At 39.4% G+C, this 25,472-nt stretch overlaps 1 protein-coding gene and 1 pseudogene across 3 annotated transcripts in view; one reads left to right on the top strand and one right to left on the bottom strand.

Annotated features, from left to right (window-relative positions):
• ZFAND3 (zinc finger AN1-type containing 3) overlaps positions 1 to 25,472 on the bottom strand; it is a 314,500-nt gene that overhangs the window by 271,548 nt on the left and 17,480 nt on the right. The window lies entirely within an intron of this gene.
• Positions 9,060 to 10,451, top strand: LOC113631062 (elongation factor 1-alpha 1 pseudogene; annotated as a pseudogene).

Genomic DNA, 25,472 nt, shown 5'->3' with positions numbered 1-25,472 from the left:
GGCCTCTACTCACTTGATGTCATTAACACCTCTCTCCACTAAGTGATAACAGCTAAAAATAGCTCCAGACATTGTCACATGTCCTCCAGGGGACAAATTCAACCTGCCTTAAAGAATCAATCTTTAACCAAAAAGCCCCAAACAAAGCAAAAAATATATTAAGCTACAAAAGGAACCAAAGCAGGAAATGTGCAACTATGCTAAAACACTAACTGGTCAGATCCCCGAGCACCTGAGTATTCTAAGAAACCAATTTTTCCTAATAGCTGAGAATCTATCCTTGTAAGTACCAAGTATCTCTTTTTTCCAATTGTAACTCTCTTGGACAGAGAGGGTTTTTTAATTTTTATATATTTTATATAAAATATTATAATATTTTTATTTTTATATATGACCTTGCCTTAAGCAAGAATATCAAAGAAAATTTTAACTCTATTTTAAGATTCAGGGTCATTGTGAAATCCATTCATAACTGTATTATAAGACTTTGAGATCTTCAGAGAATATTATAAGTAAGGAACAACAACAGTTTTATGTGGTTCAAGGAAAGTACATGTGGATAGAACTGGGTAATTAGGTAAAACAGTATAGTCTGGAGTCAGACCAAGGAGTTTGAATTTTATCTCTAAGAGTAAGCACTCATCCTGTTCTTTTGGTGGGTAAATAACATAAACAGGTCTGTTTTCCGAAGATCATAAATGAATGAATGAGAGAAAGACCAGAACCCAGTAAGAAGCTCCATTTAGACATAACAGGCCAAGCAGAAGGCAGAGGCTGCCTGACCTAGGGTGGCAGTGATGGCAAGGAGGGAGAGAAAAATATAAAATATAGCTGGAAGACCAATTTGGTGAACTACGGATGAAAAACGGAGGGGATATAAAGGGTCAAAGATGACACTGGCTTCCGGCTACGTAGATATAACTAAGACTGGGAAAACAGTAAAAGGACCTCATTTCCAAGGAAAAAGATAATGAGCTAGATTTGGGTTTTAAGGTCTAGCCTCGTGAACTCAGTAACCTAGGCTTTATTTAAGCAAGTCAAGTTAAATTTCTACTAAATTTCACCCTCAGTGAAGAAAAATAACACACATCCAACTTATTTGTGAAGATTAAATAACACAGTAAAAGCATTCTGGAAAGAACCAGTCTAGTGTAAGAAATGACTATTCCTCTTTTTTTTATTATTCCTGGCAAAGCTACCACTAAGTACAAGCTTCATGGGGTACCTTCATTTCCCTATCGCAAATCTTTCCAATCACCCTAAAATAATTCACATTCAAGCCACCAACAGCTTCTTCCTGGACATTTCTGTTCCACTGTACTGGTTGTTTTATTTCACCACTGTGTTTCACCTCTGCCTTGACATCCTTTACAGCATGTTTTAGGAAAACTACAATAAGGATATTAATTCTGAAAGTTTCTTTTCCATTAACACATTTTTCATCTCTATGTGTTTCTTCTACTCTATCTTGTCTACTCTACTTCCTAATACCCCAGTCCTACTTCAAATCTGCACTACATACTTCAATAGCCTCATAAGCCTCCAACTTTTTCCAAAAAGTTAAAAAAATAATTCACTCCACTACACTCCCCCTCCCAAAAAAAAAAAATCCTCCTGGCTGTGAAGGTCTGACTCATCTGGACAAAAGGAGAATCACTGAGGTAAACGTGTGTTCCTCTTTGTATTAAGCCTCAAGAGAGAAAAGGGTTGTAGAAAGTTGGAACATCATACTCTCTCCCTCCCAAAAGAACCTCCAAAGCTGACTCAGACTTTGTAAAGAAAATGTGAAGTTTTACAAACAGTAAGAAAGCGTGGGTAGGAAAAAAGGAAGAGAACTCAAAATATAGAAAACTAGATGACTACAACACACAACCCACCAGAGTTGGTTATATGTTTCACTGGACATGTCTCATGGCCTGTATCTACCATCATGCCCTTCAAGAGTAACTGCCCACCAGAAAAATTCCTGTTTAGATGAAGGATGGATACCAGACACCCCGATGGCAAAAGGAAATCAGAAAACATCCATATGTCGTCAGAGGTGAATCAATCAGATAATCCCTCAAAGGAGCTTACTAAAGTTTTCAAAGTGTGGTCCCCAGCGGAGCAGCATCAGCATCCACATCACAAGCAAGGGAACTTGTGGGAAATGCAAATTATTTGGCCCTATTCTAGGAATAGGGCCTAGCAATCAGGTGACTGTGATACACCCTAAAGCTTGCCTATTATTAAGATCCTCTGAGCCTCCTTAAATCCCGGTTTATTAAGTATACCATGGAGCTTGCACTTGGATTAATGTTGAGATTTCCCTGTATCCTTGAATACCTAGAATAGTGCCTGACACAGAATGCCTGACTCAAATGTTTGTTGAATGAACGAGTGAACGACCTTAAAATAAACTTTACCCCTTACTAAACTACTGTTAATGGAATTGTTTCTTGTAACCAAAGAATCTTAATTAGGCAATGTGCATGGGGAGTGGGGGCAGGGTACACACAAGATGGCCAAAGTCATTTGGAGCTAGTCCATGGGGACGTAGAGAGAGCTAGAACACTGTTTTGAGAAGAAAAAGCTAAGAAACATACCCTGTCCAAAAGAAAAAGTGAAGGAATTTCAAGGGGCAAAATTGAGAATTTAATAACAGGGTCAAGGAAACTGCAGCTATAAGGAACTGTGATTTGACCTTGTACAAGCTCTGAGGCCAAAATAGAAAACTGCCATGCTTTTTCAAGAACCTAGGAAGTTAATAAATAAAGACTTTGACCTCTGTCTCAATGAGAAGTGAAAAAGTCTATGTATCTAATGATTTACCTGATCTGTATGTAATTTGTACCTTAAGATTCCACCACACCATGGAAATAATTTATACCTTTTAACTCTGCTGTAGCTGACAGATCAGGGACATAACCATCAAAAATATGAGTGGCCAGACTAAATTCAGAGGCTCTCAGAAGCAGAATTCTACCCTCTTCCCTATCCCTATTGATCCTCTGAATATTGACAGCAGAAATTTACTCCCAAAAAGGCAAAAAAATAAAACAAAACCAAATGAAACTTTTGGGGGCCCAGGGGCAGGGGGCTGCCTCTACTTTCAAACCCCTGAACTCCAATTCTCTGTATGTCACAGAAGGATTCTTCTTTCTCAAATGCTGTATTAATAACATTATATGTCCATCAACAGATGAATGGATAAAGAAGATGTGGCACATATATACAATGGAATATTACTCAGCCATAAAAAGGAACGAAACTGAGTTATTTGTAGTGAGGTGGATGGACCTAGAGACTGTCATACAGAGTGAAGTAAGTCAGAAAGAGAAAAACAAATACCGTATGCTAACACATATATATGGAATCTAAAAAAAGAAAAAAAAATGGTCAGAAGAACCTAGGGGCAAGACAGGAATAAAGATGCAGACCTACTAGAGAATGCACTTGAGGATACGGGGCGGGGGGGGAAGGGTAAGCTGGGACAAAGTGAGAGAGTGGCATGGACATATACACACTACCAAACGTAAAATACATGGCTAGTGGGAAGCAGCCGCACAGCACAGGGAGATCAGCTCGGTGCTTTGTGACCACCTAGAGGGGTGGGATAGGGAGGGTGGGAGGGAGGAAGATGCAAGAGGGAAGAGATATGGGGACATATGTATATGTATAACTGATTCACTTCGTTATAAAGCAGAAACTAACACACCATTGTAAAGCAATTATACTCTAATAAAGATGTTAAAAAATATATATATTATAGTCCCTCAGAGGCCTCCTAATGAGACCACCTTCCAATTGTCTTATAAATCATATTTAAATTACTAACCATGGTCTTTTTTTAAGGGGGGGGGTATTCCACCTCTCTTATTTCCCACCAAACCCCCACTTATGCCCTCTACCGCATTAAATAACTCTATCACCCATAAGATGCATCACCCTCACGCAGGCTACATGAGGGCAGGGACTTGTATCCCCAGTGCTTAGAACCATGTCAGGCACAAAATGAACAGTAGAGTATGTGTTAATTGACTCACCCCCACTCCCACTCCTAATCCCAGTTTTGTTTTGTTCTTTTAATCTCTTTATTAATCTCAGTCTATCCTTCCTCAGCTCACCTCTTCCAAAAAGCCTCTCCTGACTGGCTCCAAGGAGCTGAAAGAAAACCATCTTGCTTCTGTTAGTACTTATGTACAACTATTACTGGTTATGTTTCAATCACCTATGTTTTATTCCAATCTATCTTCCGTTTTCGATAAGATACTCAAGGGCTAAAAGCAAGCCCCTACTGAAGTAGTAAACCTGCCAAGGCTGTGCCCAGGGTGAATGCAATGTTCTCTCTCATAATCCATTGCTCAACTTGCTAATTAGACACAACACAGCCACTTCACCCGCAGCAGGCAGTAGTGGCAGCAGCACGGAGGAGGAGAAGGGAGCAGAGAGGAAGGGATTTGGCAGAGAAAGAGATGAGACACATCTAGATGAGACTATGGGAAAAGAGGGGGGAGGGTAGCAGGACCCAGAAAGTCTCACTCACTCTTTCCTTGGGACCATCATAATCCCTCCCACAGGCACTTGATATATCAAGTTGTAAGTCCATTGGCTATACTTCAGGACATTTTCCTGCTATTACCACAACTCTATTTCATCTTAAATATGATGAAGTTTTAAACAAAGTCAAGATACTGATGGCACAAGCATAAATTACTAAATGAGGCAAATCATTTGGGGAAAATAAGTGTTTATAAATTACTTACCACCCGCCTTCCCCAAAGAAGGGGTAGGGTAGGGGAAGGCAGACCAAAAAAAAAAAAAAAAAAAAAACACAGAACTAGCACAAAGCAACTCTAAAAGGACAGCTCTGGCTCTAGGATGTGATGGATCTACACTCCCCACCTTTCCCACCATCTTCACTCCAACTTTCTGGCCATCTGCTGCTACTGCTGAAGGGCAGTACGAATGTAGAATCTGAGCTAATTCCTTCAACCTGCTAGGCAATTTATTTTAATTACCCAAATAATAAGACACTATTCACTGATACGCTTTAAGACTTCTGTCAAACCTTGGAGTTGATTTTTTGTTTAAAGATCTACTTCTACAGGAAAACAGGATGTCGAAGAACCTCACTTGTCAAAACTAGATCAAAGTTATAAAAGTTCCGTACAAAACAGAAGTTGAAAGGAAGAAGTCGACAGCTTTCTCCTCAACAGTCCTTATCCCCATCTATAATTGTCTTCAGCTTCATGTAACACAAAACTACCAGCGTTAAGGCAGCAAAAACATCCCTCCCCTGTTTTTTCAAACAAGTCTTCATGAGCTCCCTCTTCCGTTTAAAAGTTCCATGGCTAGTTTAAGTTATGACAACTCAAGTAGTTCTATTTCTACATTTCCTAATTAACAAACTTACCAGAAAAATGATTTTTAACCAAAGCCAGAAAGAGGTAAGCAGAGAGTAATTCATGATTAGGCTACAGAAACAAAAGGAACATTCCACAGAGGCAAACTACCCAGTTTCCCCATTTAGTGCTGCAACTCCAGGAATCTAATGATCCTTCATTTTTTCAAAAAATGAAAATGGTAGTAAAATTCCCTAGTGTTGACAGCAGGTGATTTTTAACTTCACTGCTGCCTGACAGGCACCTACAGGCTTTACCTGGCCTCAATCTGTCCAGTTTGGAACTGCCAATTAGTCGCTTCTCAAAAGCAAATCTCAATGTAAGTCATTAAAAAAAAGTGCTTTGCAAAGCATCAGATACAATGAATTAGTCAACCTCAGGACATTAGAACAAAATAAAACTTGGGTGCCCAATCCAGGCTGCAACTGTCAAAACCAAGTGACAAAAGAACATCGTTCCAGAGCAAAGAAAGGATCAAATTCTCAGAACAGTTGTGATACATATAGTGCTCCTCTTAAATACAAATACTCTTAACTACCGCAGCAATTGAACAGGTGTCTTCATTGGTAAGCTTAGCCTTTCTCAACTGAGGTTCCACAGGACAAAATTAAGCACTAATGCCCTAAGGCACAGGTTGGCAAACCTTTTCTGTAAGTATTTTAAGCTTTTCAGACCACAGGGTCTCTGTCACTATTCAATTCTGCCATTGGCGCTTGAAAGCAGCTGCCAACAATTAAGTAAAGGAATGAGGTAACTGTTCCAATGAAACTTTACGGACACTGAAATTTGAATTTCATATAATACTCACAGAATTATTCTCTTCAATGATTTTAAAACATAAAACGATTCTTATAAAAAATTTCTTAGTTCTTTGGCTAGATTTAGCTGAGGAGCAGTTTGTCGACCTACTCCCTAAGCCATCCTTTGTGTATTAATTAACTTCTCTCTTACGCATGCAGAATTACACTAATTACACACCATACTACAGAGAATTGAGAAATAGTCACTCAAATCATTTTTTGCATGTCTGTAGTGCTCTGATTGTCTAATAGAATAATACTCTGTCTAGTATGAAGCTAACTGATGAGATTTTGTTAGCACTTGTTAATTTGGGCAAATAACTTTACACAAGTTAAAAGTTACTCTTCTTAAAGTCTCAAAATATAAAAAGGAACTTTCACATCCAGTATATTGCCGATGGATAACAAAAATCAAACTGTTGCAAATTAAATCTCTGGTTAATATATTGCTAGAAATAATGAAGAAATTCTTTTAGTAAAGCCCAGAATTCAATTATCATCTTTCAATCCATTTTGTATCTTCAGATCCTGTTTCTTCTTAAAGCAGAACCTACCTGAATAAAAATCACAAGCATACATTACAGGATTGTCTCAGACAATTAAGTAGATTTGAGTTCTAGCTCCACCTCTTTCTAGATGAGTGAGCTTGAGCAAGTTCCATACTCTCTTTACTCATCTGTTAAGGAGAGGAAATATCTGCAACCCTCCAAGAGAAGTCAAAAGTATACAATTAAACTTAGGCAGAAATAGTTTGTATAGTGCTATAGAAATATCAGTTGCCATTATTAGGTGCTCAGTAACTTTCTTCATATTATCATCTTCTAATTTTTTATAACACTCCAGTGTTAGTTTCTGCTAAGCCTCAGGTTTAGTGGAATATTGTGCACCTAGTAGTACATTTCATTCAACACATTAAATTTAAGCAAAGCATAAGCAATAAGCAGTAAAGATGACTGAGATGGTCTCAGCACTCAAACAGTTTAGAATGAACGCCAACACGTATACATGATAAGTCAGTGCTGTAAGAGGAACAAATGAAAACCAACATGAATACTGTGGAATGAGAAAAAGTTTCACAGGTAGTTAATAAGGGCCTGGGTATGTGATGGGAGAGATACTGTAACAGAGGGAACTGCAAAAGCACAGATACAGAGGGATAAGAGAACACTCCACACACCCCAAAATGCAGGGCAGTTCAAGTTCTAAAACAAATTACAAGAGAATTTCATTTTTAAAATCCAACCAGGAAAAGAAAAACCTTCCCATTAAGTCTCTAAAAAGTACACATCTTGAAGGATAAACAAGGGGGCTCATTTTAAGCCAAAAACTTGGAAAAATTATGAACCATGCTACCTTCAACCCACTTCATCATCATTTCCCAAAGCACTTTACAATGTCTAAGAGGATATATTTAGAGGGGACTGAGTTACAGGAAAGGGATGTCTGACCTAGCAAGTCTCTGAGGAAGTGGGGACTGGCATACCTGTCTCCCTTGATGACACATGCAATATATCAACCTGCTTCAAAAACCATTTTCTTAAATTCTGCAAGTTATCACCGTTCTCAGTAAGAAAAAGCAATACAGCAATTCTTAAAAGAATAAGTTACGTATGATTCCTCGAGGGGAGTGGGGACTAGGAAATCTTATGTTCTTCCTCTAGAATTTATTTTCTTACATCATTAAAAACCTTTCCCGTAAACAAATTTTATTCATGTTTTCTACCCCTTTACCACCAACAACAAAATTAATTTACCTTGGAACTGTGCCTAAGCATGGTGAATTTTAATCCAGAAGACGAATGAGTAATGAGAAGGGTGTTCTGTAATTATTACCTCTCCCTCTCAAGACTGCCACTGCATCAGCCACACCACCAGTAGAAGATTAAAGATGGCCCCCAACTCTCTGCTAGGCCTCTGACTGAGAGATGCAGTCCAGTCCCCATCCCCACTCCTGCCCCCTTGAATCTGGGCAGGTAACTGCTTTGACCATTACAATATGGAAGAAGTGATGCTACACCAGTTTCCAGATGAGCCTGTCAACTGTGTGAAATAATAATAAATTGCTTTTTTAAGGCCCTAAATTTTAGAGTAGTTTGCTAAGAAGCACCAGATAACTGGAACAGTAAACCATGTCGCAGCTCCAGCTTTCAGGGCTTTCACCACACCACAACCAAAATACTGTTTCACTTATAAAAGGAAATAAAAACCCAGAAGTTACAATGTATTGGAAAGGTTTCTAACAGAATATGCTGTCAACTCTCAGAGCATAAAAAAGACGACCAAAGTGTCCTAATTCCTCCTAAGAAATGCAAAATGACCTAACATCAGTCAAGTTCCTCTGAAAGGTTATAAAAATCAAACTCCTTGGGCTTCCCTGGTGGCGCAGTGGTTGAGAGTCCGCCTGCCGATGCAGGGGACACGGGTGCATGCCCCAGTCTGGGAAGATCCCACATGCCGCGGAGCGGCTGGGCCCATGAGCCATGGCTGCTGAGCCTGCGTATCCGGAGCCTGTGCTCCGCAACGGGAGAGGCCACAACACAGTGAGAGGCCCGCGTACCGCAAAAAAAAAAAAAAAAAATCAAACTCCTTGAGTACACCCAAGTGATGCATTGATTCTTTAAACCAAAGAAAACCCTCTGGTCTGGAAGGTTAGATACCAGGAAGTAGTCATCTCCGGAAAGTAGTATTTAAAAAGGAAGTGAGGCCTTTTTCACAATGGGTTTGCCGCCAGGACACAGGTGTCATGAAAACCACCACTAAGGGAGAAGACCCACATCAACATCGTTGTCATTGGACACGTAGATTCGGGGAAGTCTACCACTACTGGCCATCTACAAATGTGGTGGGATCGACAAGAGAACCACTGAAAAGTTCGAGAAAGTCTGCCAAGATGGGAAAGGGCTCCTTCAAGTATGCCTGGGTCTTGGACAAACTGAAAGCTGAATGCAAGTGTAGTATCACCACTGATATCTCCCTATGGAAATTCGAGACCAGCAAGTACTATGTGAACATCATTGATGCCCCAGGACACAGAGACTTCATCAAAAACATGATTACAGGCACATCCCAGGCTGACTGTGCTGTCCTGATTGTTGCTGCTGGTGGTGGTGAATCTAAAGCAGGTATTTCCAACAATGGGCAGACCCGTGAGCATGCCCTTCTGGCCTACACTCTGGGTCTGAAACTGTTGTTAACAAAATGGATTCCACTAAGCCACCCTACAGCCAGAAGAGATATGAGGAAACTGTTAAGGAAGTCAGCACCTATATTAAGAAAATTGGCTACAACCCCGACACAGTAGCATTTGTGCCAATTTCTGGCTGGAAGGGTGACAACATGCTGGAGCCAAGCGCTAACATGCTGTGGTTCAAGGGATGGAAAGTCACCCGTAAAGATGGCAATGCCAGTGGAACCACAATGCTTGAAACTCTGGATTGCATCCTGCCACCAACTTGCCCAACTGACAAGCCCTTGCCTTTGCCCCTCCAGGACGTCTACAAAATTGGTGGTACTGGCACTGTCCCTATGGGTCGAGTGGAGACTGGTGTTCTCAAACCTGGCATGGTGCTCACCTTTGCTCCAGTCAACGTGACAACTGAAGTGAAGTCTGCTGAAATGCACCATGAATCTTTGAGTGAAGCCCTTCGTGGGGACAATGTGGGCTTCAATGCCAAGAACGTGTCTGTCAAAGATGTTCATCGTGGCAATGCAGCTGGTGACAGCAAAAATGACCCACCGACAGAAGCAGCTGGCTTCCCAGCTCAGGTGATTATCAGGCCAAATCAGTGGCGGATATGCACCTGTGCTGGATTATCACACAGCTCACACTGCTTGCAAGTTTGCTGAGCTGAAGGAGAAGACTGATCGTCGTTCTGGGAAAAAGCTGGAAGATGGCCCCAAATTCTTGAAATCTGGTGATGCTGCCATCATTGATATGGTTCCTGGCAAACCCATGTGTGTTGAGAGCTTCTCTGACTATCCTCCTCTGGGCCATTTTGCTGTTCGTGACATGAGACAGACGGTTGCTGTGGGTGTCATCACAGCAGTGGACAAGAAGGCAGCTGGAGGTGGCAAGGTCACCAAGTCTGCCCAGAAAGCTCAGAAAGCTAAATGAATATTAGCCCCAATACCTGCCACCCCAGCCTTAATCAGTGGTGGAAGAACGGTCTCAGAACTGTTTGTCTCAATTGGCCATTTAAGTTTAATAGCAAAAGACTGGTTAATGATAACAATGCATCGTAAAACCTTCAGAAGGAAAGGAGAATGTTTTGTGAACCATTTGTTTTGTGCGTGGCAGTTTTATTAGTTTTTAAAATCAGTACTTTTTAATGGAAACAACTTGACCAAAACTCTGTCACAGAATTTGAGACCCATTAGAAAAGTTTAATGAGAAAAATTTAAAAAAGGAAGTAAGAAACAACTTTCATTTTATGCTATATACAACTCTGACTTGCTTAAAATAAGCATGTAATACTTTTACATTTTTAAAAAGATACTTCCTTTGAAAAAAACCAAACCATTGTAGTCCTAACAACTTTTAAATGCCTTTTTGGTGCACTAAGATGATGGAAAATGCCATTCTTAGCTATGCTTTCACAGAATGAAAGACGGTATCAGCCCCCAAATAGATACCTATTTTTAACAATGAGTAGACCCTGGGCTCTAACTTATTTCTCTTTCTCATCCCACCAGCCACATTCTCCTGCACAGTATGGCACTTCCAGTTAACACAGTGCCCAGCAGAGGGAGGAGGACTGTGAAAGTGGAAACTGCTTTGACTTCCTTCTTTCAAGCTTTGACGGGTACTAGGTAAAAGGAGAACAGTTTCAGAACTTCCCCCATGCCTCCAGCAACTCTGTGCTAGGCCTCCTTGCAAACCATTTCCCATGGTGTTCTCCTCTTGAGGCCTCTGCCTTACTCCCAAACCCCAAAAAAGTAGCAACACGGCTGGATGCATATGAAAAAGATTGGCAAAAAGTCAAATCAGAAAGATGAGGGGCTGAAAAAAAAGGAGAATAGTTTCTCCCCTGAATATCTTTAAGTTTTCATAAACTATCCATATCTCTAACCTATTCTCTTTAGACCAATTCCTTGCTCCTAAGAAATTCCATCAGGAAACAGATAAAGGAAAGATGAAATTCAGAACATTTTGCTCTGCTTCTGGTTATTAATGTCAAGTAAAGAACCAAAGTGGAAAGTAAATAACCACAAGAAAAGTTACAAGTTTTTGAAATTATCACAGGTTTTGTTAGGTTCTTCTCTGAGGTATCATTAAGCATTGAGGACTCACTGTTAGCTATAAGCACTTGCAAGGGCCCTTCCCAACCCTCAGTTTATCAGCAGACTCCCTAAAAGGATAGAAACAAAGGTTCAGCAAGTTCCAACTACCAATATTTCTTCCAAAACATCATTTGTTAGAGTCTTATGATCTCAGATTCAAGTTATTCCACTTACTAAACCCTAATATTCCAATTTAGTTTCTCTCAGAGGAAAATACACAATACACAAATCAAGATAAAATATGAACTGATAAATGAGTTCTATAAAAACTTGATAAACAAAGAATAATGCAAGTACGGTTTAGCAAATTTAGATGTTAAAAAAAAGATGAGTCAAAAATGACCAAAGGGGGCTTCCCTGGTGGTGCAGTGGTTGAGAATCTGCCTGCTAATGCAGGAGACACGGGTTCGAGCCCTGGTCTGGGAGGATCCCACATGCCGCGGAGCAACTAGGCCCGTGAGCCACAACTACTGATCCTGCGCGTCTGGAGCCTGTGCTCCGCAACAAGAGAGGCTGCGATAGTGAGAGGCCCGCGCACCGCGATGAAGAGTGGCCCCTGCTTGCCACAACTAGAGAAAGCCCTCGCACAGAAACGAAGACCCAACACAGCAAAAATAAAATTAATTAATTAATAAGCTCCTACCCCCAACATCTTCTTTAAAAAAAAAAAAAAGAAATGACCAAAGGATCACCCATGCTAAATACATTAATAATACAGGGCAACTTGGAGAGCAAGAGATTGAGGAGAGGGAATCATGTAGCGTTATTTTTAAAGCAGTATAACGCGTGCGAAGTTAAGAGATAATCTTTTTTTTTTTCTTTTTTTCCCCAGTACGCGGGCCTCTCACTGTTGTGGCCTCTCCCGTTGCGGAGCACAGGCTCCGGACGCGCAGGCTCAGCAGCCATGGCTCACGGGCCCAGCCGCTCCGCGGCATGTGGGATCTTCCCGGTCTGGGGCATGAACCCGTGTCCCCTGCATCGGCAAGTGGACTCTCAACCACTGCGCCACCAGGGAAGCCCTAAGAGATAATCTTATTACACCCAGCATTAGTTAGACATCTATTAACTTTGGGGATATGTTCCAATCCGTTTTTTTTTTTTTTTTAAGAAACTACAAGGATCCACACTGATAGTAGAAAAATTATCAGAGCTTTGTGTTAAAGAAACATGGGATGTCTGATCCAGAGAAGAAAAGGAAAAAAGGTCTCGTTTACCAAAGATTGTCGGATATATTAAAGGTTTTTTTAATGAGAAAAATGCCAAGTAAATGCAAAACAGGCTCAAATGTCAAGTCATTAGGCAAACACGGTCTCTGAACAAGAATACAGTGGACCACAAAGTTCCCAAAACAAAACTCTCATATTAGCTCTCAGTGTTGCCTTTGGCTTCAGGGAGACAGGCAGGATTTTACAAAATTGGACAAGTGAGGACAGGCACACTTTTGTTTAAAAAGCAAATCACCTTAATAGTCAGCAGACAGTGGGATAAAGGCACTAAGATTTAAAAAAAATCATCCCCTAGTAGAAATCAACACATAATGGATCAGATGGTTTTGCAACTGGGGTGCGCAAAGGGCTAGGGTATCTCACAAACCGTACCTAAAATCAAATCAAGGCAACTAGAAAAAACAAGGCTGGAATACAAAGTTACCTAAGAAAATTACAATCAATTCTAGCCCCATTTCCTGATGTCAGGTAAGAATGCTTGGTGATAAGTGACTTTTGTAGTTATAATTTAAAAAGCAAATTAGGGTATCTATAAACAGGAGAACAGAGAAACAAAATAGTGATATATTCACACAATAGAAACTATTAAAAAGTACACAATAAAAAGGAACAAACTACTGATATACCCAAGACTAATGAATATCAAAACATTACACTGAGTCAAGGAAGCCTTATAAAGAGTACATACCATGTGATTCCATTTACATGACTTCCAAATCAGGCAAAACTGATCTACAGTAGGAAAAAAATTTTTCCCAGGGAGGGAAGAACAGGGAGCAGAATGACTGGAAAGAAACATGAAGGAACTTTTCACAGTGAGAGTACAATATAATATAGTATATACAGTATGATGTATATCTTGATAGAGGTTTGGGTTACACAGATAAGTACATGTGTCAAAACTCATCAAACAGTATACTTAAGATTTTTCTGTTTTCCACTCTAAACTGTACTTCAAATTTTTAAAAAAGTTAAAAAGTTAATAATATGCATATTGAAATATTTGGGGGTAAATGTACCGATGTCTGCAATTTACTTGGAAAATAAAAAAATAAGATAGCAGAGTAGAAAGCAAATAAAGCAAAATATTACAGAATCTAGGTGGTAAGCAGGTATACAATTTGTGTACAATTCTTTCAATTTTTGTTTTTCATGATAAATACAATTATTTCATGATAAAATGTTAGGCAAAAAAAGAAAATTTGATATTAGAAAAAGTCTCTTTCCATTAAGCTATTACTCAAAGAATTAAGGCTCATTTGGAGCCTCTCTTTGGAATAGGGACTATCATTACCCACCTTCATTACTGGAGTAAAATATTTACTCAAGACCATCCAGTTCCCTCTGTGCTGATTCTTCTATCACCCAACAAACTTCTAACCAATTACTGTTCCTCAAGTACCCTGAATTCACAAAAGGGATGCTCTGGACTGAGGCAAACATATAAAAGCATTATAGTCACAGATGAAGTACAGCCTAAAAAGCTTTTAATCAATTGGTTCCGTGCTTTATTAATGTAATTAATCTTCCTCTTATCTCTGGTTTTTCTAGTCAACTGGTCTCTTATGAGTCTGGTTAGCATAATTACCTCCCCAAAAGTCTTAGGAAACCTTCAATATAAGTTTCTAGTTTGGGAAGCAACGGACCAGGCCACAGACAGCAATGTCTCAAAAACAGACACCAAGATTTCTCTGTTGGCGCAGTGGTTAAGAATCCGCCTGCCAATACAGGGGATAGGGGTTCGATCCAGAGCAACTAAGCCTCTGTGCCACAACTACTCAGCCTGTGCTCTAGAGCCCGCGAGCCACAACTACTGAGCCCGTGTGCTACAACTACTGATGCCCACACACCTAGAGCCCATGCTCCACAACAAGAGAAGCCACCACAATGAGAAGCCTGCGCACCTCAATGAAGAGTAGCCCGCACTTGCCACAACTAAAGAAAGCCCATGCGCAGCAACAAAGACCCAATGCAGCCAAAAATAAATTGATTAATTTTTTTTAAGTAAGTGTAAATTTGTAATTTAAGGGAAAAAGAAAAGCAACACCAATCTTGTGAAGGTAACCATGCCTGAAGCAGCCAGCTGGTTTTCTCACCTGTAAAATTCCGATATCTGTCTTGCCCAAAACAGGCTTGTGAGGATAACTAAGATAACATACATGAAAGCATTTTAAAAATAAAGTTCTACACAAGTGTTATATATTATTATGATTCCATGATGCTACTAACAACCTCTCAAAACCACCTGTGCTGCTGAATAAGGAAAGAATTATTTAAACAGATCATTACCATAAAGGAATAAGGTCACTTAAGAGAACTTTCCAGTACAAACACCTGACCCACAGTGATTAGTGTTGACTCACAGATATCTCTATGAGTCAAGAACTACTATCCCCCATTTACAACAGGTCTTTTTGTCTCACCCACATTCAAGTACACAAAGTAATAGGGGAGACGGACACTGTTGAGTTTAATGGCTTACTGGCATTATTCTGGGAGTGCTACTAAATACCTCTTGCAAATCCAATGTTCACAACACTACTACACAATTAAAAAGGCCCTAATTCAAGCAGTTATCACCAAGTAAATTATCTTGTCCATTTCAAACAGATTCCCCATGAAGATCAGCAGCAGCACCTAAGGCTTTATATCACGACCGACCTCATCGTGGTTTTGAAAATAAATTTCTCCTAATCCCTATAGCTACTCAACAGATTCAGCATAACTTTAAGATCATTCATTTCAGGCTATCATCAAAAAGTCTACAAACAATACATGCTGCAGAGGATGTGGAGAAAAGGGAACCCTCGTGTTGGTGGGAATGTAAATTGGTGTAGCCACTGTGGAAAACAGTACGGAGGTTCCTTAAAAAACTAAAAGTAGGGACCTTCCTGGTGGCACAGTGTTATGAATCCGCCTACCAGTGCAGGGGACATGGGTTCGAGCCCTGGTCCGGGAAGATCCCACATGCCACAGAGCAATTGAACTCGGGTGCCACAACTACTGAGGCTGCATTCTAGAGCCACAACTACTGAAGCCCATGCACCTAGAGACCATGCTCCGCAACAGAAGCTACCGCAATTAGAAGCCCGCGCACCGCAACAAAGAGCAGCCCCCGCTTACTGCAACTAGAGAAAGCCCACGCACAGCAACAATGACCCAATGCAGCCAAAAATAAATTAAAATAAATTTTACAAAATAAAATAAAAGTGCAACTACCGTATGATCCAGCAATTCCAATTCTCGCTATACAGTGGGAAAAAATGAAAACTTTAATTCGAAAAAATCCATGCACCCCAATGTTCATAGCAGCACTATTTATAGCTGCCAAGACATGGAAGCAACTTAAGTGCCCATCAACAGAAGACTGGCTTAAGAAGATGTGATATATATATACATATATATATCATATATATATAAAATATATATGTATATATGTAATGGAACATTACTCAGCCATAAAAAAATATTGCCATTTACAGCAACATGAATGAACCTAGAGAATAAGTCAGAGAAAGACAAATAAATATATCATTTATATGTGGAATCTAAAAAATAATACAAATGAATCAATATACAAAACAGAACCAGACTCACAGACAGAAAACAAACTTACGTTACCAAGGGGAGGCGGGGAAAGGACAAATTAGGAATATGGGATTAACAGATATTTTATACTTAAAATAGATAACCAATAAGGATTTACTATATAGCACAGGGAATTATACCCAATACCTTATAATAACCCATAATGAACATAATCTGCAAAATAAACAAAAAAAGATTATTCATTCAAATGGGAAATAGTACCATACTTGAAGACAGGGTCATCTGCAGAAAACTGAGACATACTTAAGAGTACAATTTCTCTCCCTCTCAAAAAAAAAAAAATTCTCTCCCTCTCTTTTTTTTAAAGTAGTGATTGAAGATGAAAAAATAAACTTTCTTCTAAAAATTTTAGTTTAAGCCTAAAATTCTAAGCTCAAAGTTTATAATCACCACATACCCTGTGGACAAAAGAAACAAAAAGAAAAAGGGGCTGATTAAAGTTTATCCCAAGGCCTTCATCATTCACTATTTACTGATTAGTTGTAAGGTGCTCAGCACCATTATAAATTACAAAAGATACAAAAATGTATCCTTTATACAACCTTATAAAAACAGAAATCTAGTAAGAGGCAGGAAATGCATACTAATTCCCTTGGCCAATTTTTCCAAGGGTCAACAAAGGCTCTTCTTTGTCCCACAAGCAATTCAACTGTACAAAAAAAATAAAGATGAAAATATTTAAACACTTGCTCTTCAACACAGCAATGACCTACCTAAAACAAGAGTTAACAAACTGTGGACGTAAGTTACCTTTCATATCAGAATCTGAATACAAAATACCATTTAAAGCTCTTTTTTGATTCAGCAGGGCTCCCACAAAACACACATTTAAAAGCCAAGCCCAGCCAAAATCCTTGTAACGTTTGGGAGGGAAAGTCTAAATTTCAAATGTTTAAATGGAAGAAAAGATGGCATGCTATATGTGAATAGAATGTGACAAATATTAAATGCAGTCCAGCTACTTGCATTTAACCTTCTATGTAAAGGAATTACCACTACTCTTACCAAGTAGTTTAGAGTGGGAGTGCAGCATAGTGAGAGGAATACAAGCTCTGAGGAGTCAGGCCACTGATTTGCTATGCAAAATCTTGGAAAACTGACTAAGCTTCAATTTCCTTGTTTGTAAAACAGGAAACCACTATTTCACAACCACACAATTCCTATGAGGATTAGGAAAATAATACATATAAAGTGACAGTCATCCTGTAAATGGCAGCAACTGTTACTGCTTCCAGTATTAATGTATATTTGAGCTAACACCTTAAAAAAAAAAAAAAAAAAAAAAAAAAGAGGGCTTCCCTGGTGGCACAGTGGTTGAGAGTCCGCCTGCCGATGCAGGGGACACGGGTTCGTGCCCCGGTCCAGGAAGATCCCACATGCCGCGGAGCGGCTGGGCCCGTGAGCCATGGCCGCTGAGCCTGTGCATCCAGAGCCTGTTCTCTGCAACAGGAGAGGCCACAACAGTGAGAGGCCCGCGTACAGCAAAAAAAAAAAAAAAAAAGTTGGTTCTTTGAAAAAAATCAACAAAACTGACGAACTTGAAGCTGGACTGACCAAGAAAAAACAGAGAGAAGACCCAAATTATTAAACTCAGGAATGAAAGACAGGACATCACAACCAATGCTACAGATAATTAAAAAGATATAAGGGAAGATGACTTTGATGAAAAGGATAAATTTCTAAAAATCACAAAGTACTAAAACTCACAAGAAACATTAGAAAATCTGAATAGACCTACAAGTAAGGAGATGGAATTGGTAATTTTAAAACTTTCCACAAAGAAAAGCCCAAGCACAGATGGATTCACTGATGAATTTTAACAAATATTTAAAGAAGAATGAATATCAATTCTTCACACTCTTCCCAAAAAATGGAAGAGGGAACACATCCCAATTCATTCTATGAGCCCAGTATTACCCTGATACCAAAACCAGACAAAGATATCACAACAAAACAAAACTAGAAATCAAAATATCATATAGTCACAAAAATCCTCAGTAAAATACTAGCAAACCAAATCCAACAACAAATAAAAAGGATTATACACTAAGACCAAATAGGATTTATCCCAGGACTGCAAGGCTGGTTTAGCATCAGAAAATTAACCAAACTAATAGATCATGTAGTGAAAGATTAAAGGACAGAAAACCACATTACAGTCTGAATTATACACAGAAAAAGCATTTGACCAAATCCAATACCCCTTCATGAAAATAAAGAAATAAATAAACTCAACAAACTAAGGATACAAAGGAACTTCTTCATCCTGATGAAAGGGATTTACAAAAAAGCTAAAATCATCACCACTGCTAACTTCATTACTTAATGGTGAAAGGCTGAAAGCCTCCCCCCATAAGATCCAGAACAAGACAAGGATGTCTGCTTTCATCATTTCTATTTAACCTTGTATTACAAAGATTGGGGGAAAAAAAGAAGTAAAACTATCCCTATTTGCAGATGACATGATCTTGTATATAGAAACATCCTAAGGAATTCACTAAAAAATTACTGGAGCTAAGAAGTTCAGCAAGTTTGCAGGATACAAGAATACACAAAAATCAATTGTATTTCTATAATGCTATCACCGCACAATCTGAAACTGAGTATCAAAACAAATAAAATAGGTATACATTTAACAAAGGAGTGCAAGCCTTCTACACTGAAAACTATAAAACATTGTTAAAAGAAATTGAAGACATAGGACTTCCCAGGTGGTCCAGTGGTTAAGACTCTGCCTTCCAATGGAGGGAGCATGGGTTCAATCCCTGGTCAGGAAACGAAGATCCCACATGACACATGGTGCGGCCAAAAAAAAAGTAAAAGAAATTGAAGACACAGATAAATGAAAAGATATCCCAACATTCAAGTGTAGGAAGACTAAATACTGTTAACATGGCAACAGTCCCCAAATTAACCTAAGAGATGCAATGCAATCCCTTATCAAATTCCTAGCTGGTTTTGCAGAAACTGACAAGCTGATCCTAAAATTCATATGGAAATGCAAAGGACCCAAAATACGCAAAACAATCTTGATAAAGAAGAACAAAGTTGGAGGAATCACACTTTCTGATTTCAAAACCTACTAGAAAGTAAGTATTCAAGACAGTGGGATATAGGCATCAATGGAATAAAACTGTGAGTCCACAGGTAAACTTTTACATTTATGGTTAACTGATTTTTGACAAGGGTGCCAAGACAATTCAATGGGGAAAGAATAGTTTTTTCAACAAATTGTGTGGGGGCAATCAGATTACCCACATGCAAAAGAATAAAGGAGGAACCCTGTCTCACACTATATACAAAAATTAACTCAAAATGATCAACAATTTAAACAGCTAAGACTTCAAAACATAATTTTAATGATACAACATAGTTGTAAATCTTCATGATCTTGGATCAGGCAACATTTTCTTAGATATGACATCAAAAACACAAGCAACCAAAAAAAAGACGATAAATTGGACTTCATGAGAATTAAAAACTTCTGCGCCTAAAAGGACACTATCTCAAAAAAAGTGAAAAACCACCTACAGAATGGGAGAAAGTATATGTAAATCATATATCTGATAAGGAACTAGTAACCAAAATATATACCAATAAAAAAAGGTTTATAACTCAACAATAAAAACACATAACCCAATTTAAAAATGGACAAAGGACTGAACAAGCATTTCTCCAAGGAAGATATACAAATGGCCAAGAGGCATATGAAAAGATGTTCAACATCATTAGTCATTAGCAAAAGCAAATCGAAACCACAATGAGATGCTACTTCATACCCACTACGATGGCTGTAATCAAAAAGATGGGCAAGGATATGGAGACACTGGAGCCCTCATACGTTGCTGGTGGGAATATAAAATGGTGCAGCCACTCTGGAAAACAATATGGCAGTTACTCAAAAAGTTAAACATCGAATAACCATATCACCCAGCTTCCCCTCCTAGGTATATATCCAAGAGAGTTGAAAACAGGTGTTCAAACAAAAACTTGTACACAAATGTTCATGGCATTATTCATACTAGCCAAAAAGTGATAACAACCCACAATGTCCATCAACTGATGAGTAGATAAACAAAATGTGGTATACCGGGACTTCCCTGGTGGTGCAGTGGTTGGGAATCCGCCTGCCAATGCAGGGGACACAGGTTCGAGCCCTGGTCCGGGAAGATCCCACATGCCGTGGGGCAGCTAAGCCCGTGCGCCACAACTACTGAGCCTGCGCTTTGGAGACCACGAGCCACAACTATGGAGCCCGCGGGCCACAACTACTGAGGTCTGCACGCCTAGAGCCCACCCACCACAACGAAGAGTAGCCTCCACTCTCCACAACTAGAGAAAGCCCACGCACAGCAACAAAGACCCAACGCAGCCAAAAACAAATTAATTAATAAAAAAAAAATGTGGCACGCCCATACAAAGGAATATTATTCAACCATAAAAAGAAATGAAGTACTAATACATGCTACAACACAGATGAACCTTAAAACCATTCTACTAAGTGAAAGGCGGCAGACACAAAAGGCCACATATTTTATGATTCCATTTATATAAAATGTTCACAACTGGCAAATCAATAAAAAAAGAGAGTTAGATTTGTGACTGCCAGAGGGAAAGAGTAATGTGGAGTAACTGCTAATGGGTACATGATTTCTTTTTGAGGTAAAAATTTTCTGGAGCTTGATGGTGGTGACAGCTGCACAACTTTCTGAATATACTAAAAATCACTAAATTGTACACTTTTAAAGGATGAATTTTAAGGTATGTGAATTGTACTTTCTATGTTCAATAATGTAATATTAAGGCCATATTCAAAAATTTTCAATCTCTTAACTAGAAAATGATAATCCCAAGGTTTTAGCTGAAACAAATAGCAGCAGCAGCACTTCAAACATGCATGAAATTCTGAGCCAGGAGATCAAGCACCACCTTTCTAATCTTTCTGGGTTAAAATACTGCAAGTTGTCCTTGTCTACAGATCCAGCCAATGCCCTGGACCTTCTTGTCAGTCTCCATGTTGTAAAGCAGCAGGGAGTCAAAACAGCTTCAGGCTGGGTATTCCAAAATCCAGCAACAGCAAGTTGCCAATATACTTATGAGACTATTAAACCAAAACCATATAATTTTAAACAAATTTAAAGTTTATCTTTGTGTATTTACCATTAACACATATTTAACATTAACGTATTTACCATTAACACAAAAGTATACAATTGTACTTTAATAAGAGCTCATCTAAAAATTCAAATGACCCAACTGTCCTTGATCACAGAATTCAAATGCTGAAATGCTTAAAATTCCTTAAAGTCATAACATAGCAGTCACATAGCTAAATAAACGGAAGACTTTATAGAAAATAACATGCAGCAAAATAATATTTTCACAATACCTGAAAAATGCAGTTTGACCTTAACTCTCAATCACACTATGTATGGACTAATATGTACTCTCTTCTGTGTCATACTGACACACAACCATAATAATGAGTAAAACAGTACAAATCAGTATCAGCCAAGAAGTGTGTGCCCTCATATTACTTCAGATCTCACTTAATTTTTCCTAAATATATACTGAACTTTATTTTTAAGAAACAAATTTTACTACCTCCCACATGATCAGTTTCTATGCCATCCCAACCTATGGGCAGGAGGTAGGGGGGGAATAGAGAGAATATATCTATCTATTGTCTTCAGCAACATAGATGCACTTCAAAAATATAACATGCAATTGGAAAGACTTCAGAAAAGACATCTAAATATTTACAGGGATGGAAGTGCAGACTAAACAGACTTCTTTCTAGAAAACCCAAAGCTGAGAAAGGAGGATTAAATCTATAAAATTAAGTAAAATATCAAGACAAATGAGGTGAGTGCAATCTTGTCCACCAGAAACTAAAGGACCTAAGAACAAGGTACCTCTTAAAATCTAAGATGTTGGAAGTTCAAGTTTTGGTTTTTTTAGAAATATAACCTAGAGTAGGAACCAAGATGGTGGAGTAGAAGGACGTGCTCTCACTCCCTCTTGCGAGAACACCACAATCACAACTAGCTGCTGGAAAATCATTTACAGGAAGACACTGAAACTCACCAAAAAAGATACCCCACATCCAAAGAAAAATGAGAAGCCACAATGAGACGGTAGGAGGGGTGCAATCACAGTAAAATCAAATCCCATAACTGCTGAGTGAGTGACTCACAACACTTATACCACAGAAGTCCACCCACTGGAGTAAAGGTTCGGAGCCCCATGTCAGGTTCCCAACCTGGGGATTCGGCAATGAGACGAGGAATTCCTAAAGAATCAGATTTTGAAGGCTAGTGGGATTTGACTGCAGGACTTCGACAGAACTCGGGGAAACAGAGACTCCACTCCTGGAGGGCAAACACAAAGTAGTGTGCGCATCAGGAACCATGGGAAGGAGCACTGACCCCAGGGGAGACTGAACCACACCTACCTGCTAGTGTTGGAGGGTTTCCTGCAGAGGCGTGGGGGGGGGAGAGGGCGGGGTTGTGGCTCACCGTGGGGACAAGGACACTGGTGGCAGAAGTTCTGGGAAGTACTCCTTGGTGTGAGCCCTCCCAGAGTCCGCCATTAGCCCCACCAAAGAGCCCAAGTAGGCTCCAGTGTTGGGTTGCCTCAGGTCAAACAACCAACAGGGAGGGAACCCAACCCCACCCATCAGCAGGGAAGAGGATTAAAGTTTTACTGAGCTGGCCCACCAGAGAACAGTCAGCACTACCCACCACCAGTCCCTCCCATCAGGGAACTTGCACAAGCCTCTTAGATAGCCTCATCCACCAGAGAGCAGACAGCAGAAGCAAGAAGAACTACAATTGTGCAGCCTGCTGAACAAAAACCACATTCACAGAAAGACAGACAAGATGAAAAGACAGAGAGGGCTATGTACCAGATGAAGGAACAAGATAAAACCCAGAAAAACACTAAATGAAGTGGAGATAGGCAATCTTCCAGAAAAAGAATTCAGAATAATGATAGTGAAAAGATGCAGGACCTTGGAAAAAGAATGGAGGCAAAGATCGAGAAGATGCAAAAAATATTTAACAAACACCTAGGAGAATTAAAGAACAAACAAACAGAGATGAACAATACAATAACTGAAATGAAAACTACACTAGAAGGAATCAATAGCAGAAAAACTGAGGCAAAAGCGGATAAGTGACCTGGAAGACAGAATGGTGGAATTCACTGCTGCAGAACAAAGAAAAAAGAATGAAAACAAATGAAGACAGCCTAAGAGACCTCTGGGAAAACATTAAACACAACATTCGCATTACAGGGGTCCCAGAAGGAGAAGAGAGAAAGAAAGGACCCAAGAAAATACTTGAAGAGATTACAGTCGAAAACTTCCCTAACATGGGAGAGGAAATAGCCACTCAAGTCCAGGAAGCACAGAGTCCCATACAGGATAAACACAAGGAGAAACATGCCGAGACACACAGTAATCAAACTGGCAAAAATTAAAGACAAAGAAAAATTATTGAAAGCAGCAAGGGAAAAACGACAAATAACTTACAAGGGAACTCCCATAAGGTTAACAGCTGATTTCTCAGCAGAAACTCTACAAGCCAGAAGGGAGTGGCATGATATACTTAAAATGATGAAAGGAAAGAACCTACAACCAAGATTACTCTATCCAGCAAGGATCTCATTCAGATTCCATGGAGAAATCAAAAGCTTTACAGACAAACAAAAGCTAAGAGAATTCAACACCACCAAACCAGCTCTACAACAAATACTAAAGGAACTTCTCTAAGTGGGAAACACAAGAGAAGAAAAGGACCTACAAAAACAAACCCAAAACAATTCAGAAAATGGTCATAGGAACATACATATCAATAATTACCTTAAACGTGAATAGATTAAATGCCTCAAGCAAAAGACAGAGACTGGCTGAATGGATACAAAAACAAGACCCATCTACATGCTGTCTTCAAGAGACCCATTTCAGACCTAGGGACACGTACAGACTGAAAGCGAGGGAATGGAAAAAGATATTCCATGCCAATGGAAATCAAAAGAAAGCTAGAGTAGCAACACTCATATCAGATAAAACAGACTTTAAAATAAAGAATGTTACAAGAGACAAAGGAAGGACACTACATAATGATCAAGGGATCAATCCAAGAAAAAGATATAACAATTATAAATATATATGCAGCCAACACAGGAGCACCTCAATACATAAGGCAACTGCTAACAAGTATAAAAGAGGAAATTGACAGTAACACAGTAATAGTGGCGGAGGCGGGGGGGGGGGGGGGGGGGGCTTCCCTGGTGGAGCAGTGGTTGAGAGTCCGCCTGCCGATGCAGGGGACACGGGTTCGTGCCCTGGTCCGGGAAGCTCCAACGTGCCGCGGAGCGGCTGGGCCCCTGAGCCATGGCCACTGAGCCTCCGCGTCAGAGCCTGTGCTCCGCAATGGGAGAGGCCACAACAGTGAGAGGCCCACGTACCACAAAAAATAAAACAAAAAGAAATAAAAAAGAAAATTACAGACCAATATCACTGATGAATATAGATGCAAAAATCCTCAAAAAAATACTAGCAAACAGAATCCGACAACACATTAAAAGGATCATACACCATGATCAAGTGGGATTTATCCCAGGGATGCAAGGAATCTTCAATATATGGAAATCAATCAATGTTAAACACCATATTAACAAACTGAAGAAGAAAAACCATATGATCATCTCAATAGATGCAGAAAAAGCTTTTGACAAAATTCAACACCCATTTATGATAAAAACTCTCCAGAAAGTGGGCATAGAGGGAAACTACCTCAACATAACAAAGGCCATATATGACAAACCCACAGCAAACATCATTCTCAACGGTGAAAAACTGAAAGCATTTCCTCTAAGATGAGGAACAAGACAAAGATGTCCACTCTCACCACTATCATTCAACATAGTTTTGGAAGTCCTACCATCGCAATCAGAGAAGAAAAACAAATAAAAGGAATACATATTGGAAAAAGAAGAAGTAAAACTGTCACTGTTTGCAGATGACATGATACTATACATACAGAATCCTAAAGATGCCACCAGAAAACTACTAGAGCTAATCAATGAATTTGGTAAAGCAGTAGGATACAAAATTAATGCACAGAAATCTCTTGCATTCCTATACACTAATGAGGAAAAATCTGAAA

The sequence above is a fragment of the Aethalodelphis obliquidens genome, unplaced genomic scaffold, assembly GCF_003676395.1.
Source record: "Aethalodelphis obliquidens isolate GAN/ISIS:26980383/991018 unplaced genomic scaffold, ASM367639v1 scaffold31, whole genome shotgun sequence".
Classification (NCBI taxonomy): Eukaryota; Metazoa; Chordata; class Mammalia; order Artiodactyla; family Delphinidae; genus Aethalodelphis; species Aethalodelphis obliquidens.
The sequence above is the reverse complement of the archived record's forward strand: the minus strand, read 5'-3'. Positions and strand labels throughout refer to the sequence as shown.